The 8,115-nt window shown below is 41.5% G+C and overlaps 1 pseudogene; it reads right to left on the bottom strand.

The window, feature by feature from the left end:
* Positions 1 to 6,338: 6,338 nt before the first annotated feature.
* Positions 6,339 to 7,199, bottom strand: LOC129524383 (cell division control protein 42 homolog; annotated as a pseudogene).
* Between the last annotated feature and the right edge of the window lie 916 nt (positions 7,200 to 8,115).

Genomic DNA, 8,115 nt, shown 5'->3' with positions numbered 1-8,115 from the left:
GCAATAGCAACAAAAGCAAAAATTGACAAATGGGACCTAATTAAACTGAAGAGCTTCTGCATAGCAAAAGAAACTATCAGCAGAGTAAACAGACAACTTACAGAATGGGAGAAAGGTTTTGCAAACTATGCATTTAACAGAGGTCTAATATCCAGCAGTTATAAGGAACTTAAATGACTTTACAAGAAAAAAACAACTCCATGAAAAAGTAGGCAAAGGACATGAACAGACACTTTTCAAAATAAGGCATACATGCGGCCAAGAAGCATATTAAAATAAGCTCAACATCACTGATTGTTAGAGCAATGCAAATCAAAACCACAATTAAATGCCATCTCACACTAGTCAGAATGGCCATTATTAAGAAGTCAAAAAATGGCCGGGTGCGGTGGCTGACGCCTGTAATCCTAGCACTTTGGGAGGCCAAGGTGGGTGGATCATGAGGTCAGAAGTTCAAGACCAGCCTGGCCAGCATGGAGAAACCCTGTTTCTACTAAAAATACACAAATTAGTTGGGCATGGTGGTGTGTGCCTGTAGTCCCAGCTACTCAGGAGACTGAGGCAAGAGAATCATTTTAACCCAGGAGGCGGAGTTTGCAGTGAGCCGAGATCATGCCACTGCATTCCAGCCTGGGCCACAAGAGTGAAACTCTCTCAAACAAACAAACAAAAAAAGTCAAAAAATATCAGATGCTGACAAGACAAGGTAGTAGAGAAAAAGGAATGCTTATACACTGTTGGTGGGAATGTAAATTAGTTCAACCACTGTAGAAAACAGTTTGGTGATTCCTGAAAGACTTAAAAACAGAAATAGTATTTGACCCAGCCATCCCATTACCAAGTATATACCTAAAGGAATGTAAAGTATTCTGTCATAAAAATACATAAATGTGTATGTTCACTGCAGCACTATTCACAATAGCAAAGACATGGAATCAACCCTAATGCCCATCAATGGTAGACTGGATAAAGAAAATACGATACATATACACCATGGAATATTATTATGCAGCCATAAAAAAGAATGAGATAATATCCTTTGCAGCAACATGGATGGAGCTAGAGGCCATCATCCTTAGCAAACTTAGGCAGGAACAGACACCAAATACCGCATGTTCTCACTTATAAGTGGGAGCTAAATGATGAGAACACATGGACACATAGAGGGGAATAACACACACTGGGGCCTATTGGAGGTTGGAGGGTAGGAGGAGGGAGGGGATCAGGAAAAATAAGTAATGGGTGAAGGGGTGGCCTGCCTCTCCACACCTGTGGGTATTTTTTGTCAGGTGGGATGAGAGACTGAGAAAAGAAGACACAGAGACAAAGTATAGAGAAACAATAGTGGGCCCAGGAGACCGGCACTCAGCATACCAAGGAACTGCTCTGGCACTGGTCTCTGAGTTCTCTTAGTTTTTATCGACTGTTATTTTCATTATCTCAGCAAGAGGAATGCAGTAGGAGAGCAGGGTGATAATAGGGAGAAGGTCAGCAAAAAACATGTGAGCAAAAGAATCAAGGGGAGGTACTATGCCTGGATGTGCACGTAGGCCGGATTTATGTTTCTCTCCACCCAAACATCTCAGTGGAGTAAAGAATAACAAGGCAGCATTGCTGCCAACATGTCTCACCTCCCGCCATAGGGCGATTTTTCTCCTATCTCAGAATTGAACAAATGTACAATCGGGTTTCATACCAAGACGTTCAGTTCCCAGGGGCAGGAAGGAGACAGTGGCCTTCCTCTATCTCAACTGCAAGAGGCTTTCCTCTTTTACTAATCCACCTCAGCACAGACCCTTTACGGGTGTCAGGCTGGGGGACGGTCAGGTCTTTCTCATCCCACGAGGCCGTATTTCAGACTATCACATGGGGAGAAACCTTGGACAATACCCTGCTTTCAAGGGCAGAGGTCCCTGCGGCTTTCCGCAGTGCATTGTGCCCCTGGTTTATTGAGACTAGAGAACGGCGATGACTTTTACCAAGTATACTGCTTGTAAACATTTTGTTAACAAGGCACGTCCTGCACAGCCCTAGATCCCTTAAACCTTGATTCCATACAACACATGTTTTTGTGAGCTCAAAGTTGGGGCAAAGTGGCTGGGGCAAAGTTACAAATTAACAGCATCTCAGCAAAACAATTGTTCAAGGTACAGGTCAGAATGGAATTTCTTATGTCTTACCTTTCTACATAGACACAGTAACAGCCTGATCTCTCTTTCTTTTCCCTACAAGTGGGTGCTGGGGCTTAGTACCCGGGTGATGAGATGATCTGTACAATGAACCCCCATGACACAAGTTTACCTAGATAATAAACCTACACATGTACCCCTGAACTTAAAATAAAAGTTAAGTGATAAAAGAAAAGCAAGTGCTTAAATCAAACACTGTCAGGAAAATAGAAACTTTAATGCCTTTTAGGTCATGTGACTGATAATCTTTGAAAAATAAAGACAGTTAAAAGATGGTTGCTGGGAAGCTTACACATTTGGTCTAGATTAGGAATGCTTAGTACCGTTTGCTAGATGCTTTAAGGCCATAAGCTGCTTCTATGACTTTTAATAAGTGTTTGACTTGTCTGTTTGATAGCCATTAGATTCTAGGGAAGGCCTGGGGACACATGGAGTTAGCTAGGTCCCCTGGTGAGGCTGGGAAGAGTCACACATTATCTGCAGCAATCTCCTTGCCTGGGCTCTCCAATCTTATACATGGTGAAAACTGCTTCCTTACCAGGTTTTTCAGCAAAAGTAAAAGTTGCTAAGAGTTAACAGTGTAACACATACTTGAGACTACTGGAGAAACAGATTTACACGCAAGGTGTAGAAGGGAAGTAGAATGTGTTCTTTGTAAAAGGTTATAAGAAGGCTTGATATTTTTTTTTTTTTTGTAAAACAGAATGTAATTTTGTCTGCTGCAGAGATTTTTAAGGGTTGCCCTAACAGAGATATGGGACGAAACTGAAGGTTTAAGCAAGTCGTGAAGGGTTTGTGAAGGATTGATCTTGTTCAGGATGTTCTGTGGATGTGAGCAAGTTGGCTAGGATTTAAAGGGGATGATTTAGTTTTCTGTAGGTTGAACATTGAAATAAAAGCACACTGATGCAGGGTCAGAATCCGGGCCCGTGTGTTTGAATAACAGGGCTTTCTTAGTGAGCTGATCTGCTGTTTAACAGAAAATTATAAAACATTTATGGAAATTTTGTCTTATGTTCAAAGTAAGATTGGATAGACTTGTTTGTAAGGTTTTATTAAGAACCAGATTTGGCCTGGCGTGATGGCTCATGCCTGTAATCCCAGCAATTTGGGAGGCCGAGGTGGATGGATCACCTGAGGTCAGGAGTTCTAGACCAGCCTGGCCAACATGGTGAAACCCCATCTCTACTAAAAATACAAAAATTAGCCGGGCGTGGTGCTGGATGCCTGTAATCCCAGCTACTTGGGGGGCTCAGGCAGGAGAATTGCTTGAATCCGGGAGGCAGAGTTTGCAGTGAGCCAAGATCGCGCCATTGCATTCCCACCTGGGGGACAAGAGTGAGACTTCGTCTCAAAAAAAAAAAAAAAATCAGATTTAACATTAATAGTACATTAATGGAAAGGTGAAATTTGGGTTTCCTTTTTGAACAAGATTTTGATGTAATATTAAAAGAGAATGAAAGATTTTTGTTTGCCTTTTGAATAACAGCAGGAAAAAAGGGAGGGAAAGAGGGGACATTCAGTTGGCCTCATGCCATCTTTTTTGGGTCCTGTTTGGAAAGTGGAGTCTCCCCTCTCTCTATCAATGAGTAAAGATTTTCCCCTTTACTTACAGTGACCTGGACTTTCATGTTGTAATATCAAATGTTTGATTAAACCTTTGATATCTGACAAACTTTCCAAAGTCAAATTCTAAAGTTAGCCTTTTTTTTTTTTTTGGAGACAGAGTCTCACTCTGTCGCCCTGGCTGGAGTGCAGTGGCGCCATCCCGGCTCACTGCAAGCTCCGCCTCCCGGGTTCACGCCATTCTCCTGCCTCAGCCTCCCAAGTAGCTGGGACTACAGGCACCCACCACCATGCCTGGCTAATGTTTTGTATTTTTAGTAGAGACAGGGTTTCACTGTGTTAGCCAGGATGGTCTCGATCTCCTGACCTTGTGATCTGCCTGCCTTGGCCTCGCAAAGTGCTGGGATTATAGGCATGAGCCACTGCGCCCGGCCTAAAGTTAGCCTTTTTAAAAATCTGATAAAAGTCCAAAAGAGGCATATTTGGTTTATTTGGTAAAATCATACAGGAAGCATTGTCAAGTATGAAACGGTATTTGGCTTTATTTGGGCTGTATTTGTATGAATATGTTATTAGTATATGTTCCAAAATTGTATAAGATTCCTGTAATTCTGATATATCTCAGTATGTGTTATCAGTAATAATTAGGATTATTATGTGAAATTATTGTGTACCACAGAGATGACCAGACGTTAACTGTGGCCTGTTCTGAGATTTCCTCATCCACAATTGTTTTACTTTATTTTCAAGGTGGTTTTATAATCAGCTATAGGACTCTGACAGGTGCTCTTGAAGGCAAGTTTCTGAGAACTTTGGCAGTTGTGGCATTAGAATAGAGGAAAAACTTCCAAGACTCCCACAGACAGCTAATGTGTTCATGAATATTGAGCAGAACAGAAGTAAATTACATAGACTGAACTAAAGGAAGACGGGAGTAATCTTTATAGACTGAACTAAAGGAAGACGGGAGTAATCTTTTCATTGCTTTTTTGTTTGAAATGTTGCTAATTCTTTTGTTTTTCAGAGTCTAGAAAACCTTTTTTTTCTTTTGAGCTGTTTATAGCTTTTTTTTTTTGGCTTGTGAAGGGTTTTTGTTTGTTTAACACATCTGAAAAGAATGCATATACAAAGAATTGAGATATGAGAAGGCATTGGTTTAACATTAATGAATCTACAAGAATTAGGATTGGGAAGGTGGAAAAGATTACCTCAACATTTTAAAAAATTGGAAACTGCAACCAAAATAAGCTGATAAAATCCCTATTAACACTTATGAAAAGTCTTCATAAGACTCTTTCCGGTAGGGCGCGGTGGCTCACGCCTGTAATCCTAGCACTTTGGGTGGCCGAGGCAGGTGGATCATGAGGTGAGGAGATCAACACCATCCTGGCTAACACAGTGAAACCCCGTCTCTACTAAAAATACAAAAAAATTAGCTGGGCGTGGTGGTGGGTGCCTGTAGTCCCAGCTACTTGGGAGGCTGAGGCAGGAGAATGGCATGAACCTGGGAGGTGGAGGTTGCAATGAGCCAAGATCGTGCCACTGCACTCCAGCCTGGGTGACAGAGCCAGACTCCAGCTCAAAAAAAAAAAAAAAAAAGACTCTTCCCATGATTTTTATTAAACTAGAGAGCCTCACCTGGCTGCTCTAGGGTTCCTCATATGCAAAACAGAAATAAGGGGACTCCCCTGACTGGTCCCCATGTTGTTATGTGTTCTCCCCACCCCCATCCGACCCCCAGCTTCTTAATGAAGAAGGCCTCTGTCCTCCTAATGAGAGGATGTGAATCATTCCACAGATGTCTATCTTCTATATTTCCTCTACATACCAGGTCTTCAGCTGCTTTCTAGGAACACCATATACTACTGAGCTGCAAATCTATGCTAAGCATATAAGACAATGACTGACAGGGAAAAAAGTTTTTAATTACAAACTCAATTCATTTGGTGCATTTCAAAGGTGCAATACTTTTCTTCATTTATTAGTGAAAGAAGTTAGAAACTAACTTCCCCCCAAAATCAGCAAATGGCAAACAAATGTCTTTGAAAGTCACAGTCACATATAGTGTGTCCTAGAAAAGAGGAGGGGCAAGACAGGCTCCACCCACTTTCATGAGTTTCATCAAATACTGGATCTACTCAAAGGTGGAGAGAAAAGGCAACTTTCAAAAAGGAGTCTGTTATTAAATGAGGCATTCACTATACTCCTTCCTGAGAGCCCCAGGTGGGGAACATGTTTTCTAAACCATATCTAGGAAGTGGAATGTGGAATCAATCTGTCCTCCTCCCCTTAAGGGCTATCCACTGGTTAATGAATTAAAAAAAAAAAAGACTAAAAAATAAACCCCACACACACTCCTCCCAAAAAAAGACACACACACACACACACACACACACACACACACACACACACACACACACACACACACACTAAGATCTCCTAGATTACTCTCCAGAGTGGAACCAGGGAGCAGCTTCAACAATTCCAATTAGTCTGTTACAGAGTCATCCACAAGCATGCCTTGCTTTTAAACAAAAAAAATTTTGAAACAACAAAACAAAAACTTGTACTAATCACTTTTCTGACAATACGCAATTACTCAAAATTAACTAGTACTGGGAGGGGGAAGCGGGGGCCATACCTATGGGCCTTGTCTCACACGAGTGCATGTGGGTAGGTGCAGGACATTTGTCATTATTGCAAAAACGAATTTTAATTTTTAATCTTTAGTTTGAGTTAAACATTGCTTTTAGTATGATGCTGACACCAGCTGTGCAGAAAGGGCTCTGGAGAGATGTTCATAGCAGCACACACCTGTGGCTCTTCTTCAGTTCTGGAGGCTCCAGGGCAGCCAATATTGCTTCATCAAATACATTCCTTAGGCCTTTCTGTGTGAGTGCAGAACACACCACATACCTGACAGCCTTCAGGTCACGGATCAGCTTTTCAGCAGTCTCTGGAGTGGTGGGCTTCTGTTTGTTCTTGGCAAGTTTCTCAATAGTAGAGGGGTCATCTCTGAGATGAATTTGGGTCCCAACAAGCAAGAAATGAGTCTTTGGACAGTGGTGAGTTATCTTAGACACCCACTTTCCTTTCACATTTTCAAATGAAGATGGAGAGACCACTGAAAAACAGACTGGAAATACATCTGTTTGTAAATAACTCAGCGGTCATAATCTGTCATCATCGTATTGCCCTGCAGTATCAAAAAGTCCAAGAGTATATGTTTCTCCACCAATCATAACTGTGACTGCATAGTTGTCAAAAACAGTTGGTACATATTTCGATGGAAATTTGTTTGTTGTGTAGGATATCAGGAGACATGTTTTACCAACAGCACCATTGCCCACAACAACACACTTAATTGTCTGCATTGCTGAAATAATTTTGTATCCACTTTAAATATTTCAAATCTGATGTTGACCTCAGCTTCTTCACTGGGGCATTGGCAGCACTCTACAGCTTTTCACAACTGGGTAAAGTACACTCTTGTGAGTAAACTCTGAAGTACATTTCTGTCTACCTGATTTCTGTAGAAATTTGAAAACTATTTGCAAGTATACTTAATTTACGGCAGTATAGTTATTTGCATAAGTTCAATAAGAATGTATTTTCTTTTGTAACAGGACATAATTGGAGACACTGGTTATTTTACCAAAGCTTTGACTGGAAGGGTGTACTTTCAGATACAAACAGACTGCTTTAAGGAGTCAAAGCTGACTTATGAAGTTGGCCTCATCCCTTGTCTACACAGTCACTGTACAGAGTTCCTTGCCTGTAGTATGTAAAGAATGTCACTTTCTGACAGGCTCAGGAGCCCCAAATTATCTTGGGACCTTGAGGAGAGGACATTGCCCAATTTATATAGGTATTTTCAGGCACCAATAAATCATGGCTGGGCTCAAGGCTTTAAAAAAAAGTCAAATCTGGGATTCCTTATAGAATAAAGTTCCAGCAAAGCCAATTTTAAGACAGGCCTATATGGCAAATAATTATTCGTGCTGACATTATGCAAACACTCAGGCCAAGTATAAGATGGAAAATTATTTTAAATAAATTTGTCCTACTATGATTTGTCTTCAGTAAAAACAGGTACTGGGCTGGGCATGGTGGCTCACAGCTATAATCTCAGCACACTGGGAGGCCAAGGCGGGCAGATTGCTTGAGGTCAGGAGTTCGAGACCAGCCTGGCCAACATGGTGGTGAAACACCATCTCTACCAAAAAATACAAAAATTAGCCAGGTGTGGTGGCATGTGTCTGTAATCCTAGCTACCCAGGAGGCTGAGGCATGAGAATTGCTTGAACCCGGGAGGTGGAGCTTGCCTGAGTCCTGGTAAGGTACAGACAGAAAGGGTTGT

Source organism: Gorilla gorilla, chromosome 7, assembly GCF_029281585.2.
Source record: "Gorilla gorilla gorilla isolate KB3781 chromosome 7, NHGRI_mGorGor1-v2.1_pri, whole genome shotgun sequence".
NCBI classification, from domain to species: domain Eukaryota; kingdom Metazoa; phylum Chordata; class Mammalia; order Primates; family Hominidae; genus Gorilla; species Gorilla gorilla.
This window is presented reverse-complemented; position numbering and strand designations above follow the sequence as displayed.